The sequence below is a fragment of the Aristolochia californica genome, unplaced genomic scaffold (genome assembly GCF_029961685.1).
Source record: "Aristolochia californica isolate CCGP_79_NKW_82.1479 unplaced genomic scaffold, dmAriCali1.0.hap1 SCAF_1, whole genome shotgun sequence".
Lineage (NCBI taxonomy): Eukaryota > Viridiplantae > Streptophyta > Magnoliopsida > Piperales > Aristolochiaceae > Aristolochia > Aristolochia californica.
This window is the reverse complement of record NW_027181770.1, coordinates 16,987,610-16,990,501: the sequence shown is the minus strand read 5'-3', so window position 1 is coordinate 16,990,501 and position 2,892 is coordinate 16,987,610. Positions and strand designations below refer to the sequence as shown.

Sequence of the window (2,892 nt, the reverse complement as noted above, 5' to 3'; positions counted from 1 at the left end):
CTCCAACCGAGACTCGAGAGAGCCGGTTAGAGAACGTCAGCTCTATTTTGATCTTCGCCGGACGTTACCTCCATCCGTCGGCTTCTAACCGTCGTCGTCGGCGTCGTCTCTACCTCCGGCCACTCACTCTTGCCAACCCGAAGCCATTGATTTCGGGAAATTGCAGCACCCGTGAGAACGAGTTGCTGCCCGAGCGAGAGGAGGAAGAAGGGGAGTAATTCATCATTATTGAATTTAGTTTTTATATAGTTTGAACTTAGGTTTTGAATGTTAATTGAATCTGATTTGATAATTAATGTTTATTGAATATTTTTTTTGGATATTTGATTAAATTAGCTAATTAGGGTAGGATTATAATTGAGGTTGGATTTTGGTATTTTAATCCGATTTCTATCTTTCACTCTATGCGCCTGAGAGGGGATAGACACAAGGATTGAGAAATCGGATTTGTGGTTACGTGGTGCTCGAGAGAGGCACGAATCACCGTAAAATCCAGAGTTGACGTTTACTATTGTGCAAGTATTTAACCAGATAATTGCTTGATAATTTAGGATATAATTAGTGTTTAGTTCATATTAATTCATCATATTTGGTTAGGCTAGTTGATTTAAGAATACACGAAATTCTGTCCTCCCTGTGGATATGACCCTCGCTTCCCGCTAAATTACATGAACGATTCGTACACTTGCGAGGTCTTAAAGCCGATGTAATTAAATTATACATCAGGTTTTTGGCGCCGTTGCCGGGGAGGCACATATTAAGCGTATTTCTTTGTTCTCCACAGTCTTAGGTTAGATTTATTTTATTTTATTTTATTTTTATTTATTTATTTTTTTCATAATTTTAGTTTGGTATTTTTTATGGAATTATTTTTATTTCTTCTAGTTAGTTCATATTTTTAGTAGTGAGTTTGTTAGCTTAATTTGATAGTTCATTTTGTTTCTTTTTGTGTTTTTATGCACGGGCGCCACTCCCTAGGTGGACCATTAGCTCCCTTTGTTGAAGAGGTAGAACATATTTGTAGGAAAACACCCGAAGTCAAGTTAGGAGCTACCATGGCCAATCAGGGCGAACCATTATAGTTACCTGCAGCAGGTGACCGTAGAGCCCTGAGGGATTATTCTATCCCATCCCACTTCACATCACCTTCTTGCATTATATTGCCACCCACTACTGCCGCCAGTTATGAGTTGAAACCGGGTGTGATCCAACTCTTCCCTACATTCTATGGGTTGGAGAAGGAGGACCCATATTACTACATCAAAGAATTCTTAGATATTTGTGCAACTTTTAAATTCCAGAATTTCTCAGATGACTCTATCCGGTTAAGACTTTTTCCATTTTCACTTAAGGATAAGGCCAAGTCTTGGCTTAATTCCTTAGAGGTGGGCAGCATTACTTCATGGGACACATTAGTCATGAAATTTTTGTCCAAGTACTTTCCCATTCAGAGAACTACAGCCCTCAGGAGAGAAATCTCCAACTTTATGCAGCAGGAGGGTGAACACTTTTATGAGGCTTGGGAGTAATGGAAGGATTTGATCCGTAGGTGTCCGCATCATGGGTTTGAGAAATGGCATTTAGTGCAATACTTTTATCAAGGTCTTACACCTCAGGTTAGATCCATGGTAGATGCAACGAGTGGTGGGAGTTTGATGGGTAAGAGTGCTAGTGAGGCGTGGGACTTCTTTGAAACGTTGAGTGATCAACAGTGCGGTTCATCATTTAATGTTGATAGGAGATCCCACGAAGCCAAAATAGGGGGTCTTTACGAGGTTAGTGAAACACCCATGCTCATGGCCAAGATTGAAGGGTTGACTAGAAAAATTGATGCCCTTATGGTGTCCAAGAGTTCACCTTCTCCTAACCCATCTACTGTCTGTGCCATATGCTCTGGTTCATCTCATCCCACACAAATGTGTCCATCTAGTTCATCCTACCCAGAGCTCATTGAGGACTTGAATGTAGTCCAGAATTTTCATAGACCGAACCGGAATGATCCTTTTTCAGAAACATATAATCCGGGTTAGGCTAGGCACCCAAATTTCTCATGGTCCAAGGGCCCACAGGTTGGGGGTCCTCCAGGTTTTACTCAACCCCAAGCTCCGCACCCACACTTCACTCAACAACCATTGATTCCACAAAAACCTTCACTTGAGGATACACTTCAATTATTCATGCAGAATACACAGTCCTCCATTGCTAAACTTGAAATACAAGTGAGTCAGTTGGCCAGCCACATGAGTGAACAAGCACAAAATAGACTCCCGAGTCAAACCATTCCTAACCCCAAAAGCACACATGAGAGTGAGTTGAGTTCCAAACCCCACCATGAGCAAGCCAAAGCCATAACCACCCTTAGGAGTGGTCGTGAGTTGAACAATGGGGTAGAGACCACTAAGTCTAAGGAGTCAAAGGATGACAATGGGGACACATCATTGAGTGAAGAACCTCCAAGTTCTCCACCAACAACAAAGCAGATATCTAACCAAGTCCCATTAGCTCCTTATCTGCAGAGGTTATCGGGCCCACCTAGGAAAGGAGATAGCATGCATGAAACGTTGGAACTGTTTAGTAAGGTTCACATTAACATTCCACTTCTTGATGCTATTAGGCAAGTGCCTGCCTATGCCCGATTTTTGAAAGACCTTTGTACACAGAAGAGAAAACAACATGTTAACAAAAAGGTCTTTCTTATTGAGAATGTAAGCTCAATTCTGAAGCATAACACTCCTCCTAAAGTTAAAGATCCTAGATGTCCCACAATTTCATGTGTCATTGGTGAACATACCATCCATAGAGCTCTTCTTGACTTAGGGGCAAGTGTGAATTTGCTTCCTTTCTTTGTGTGCCAGCAATTAGGTTTGGGGGAATTGAAGCCTACTCCCATCA

General features: G+C 41.6%; 1 non-coding gene across 1 annotated transcript; it reads right to left on the bottom strand.

Moving 5' to 3' along the window:
• Positions 1-1,460: 1,460 nt before the first annotated feature.
• LOC137965195 (small nucleolar RNA R71) lies at positions 1,461-1,567 on the bottom strand. Its single transcript, XR_011116025.1, has one exon. It is a non-coding gene; the product is annotated as a small nucleolar RNA R71 (small nucleolar RNA).
• Positions 1,568-2,892: the final 1,325 nt, after the last annotated feature.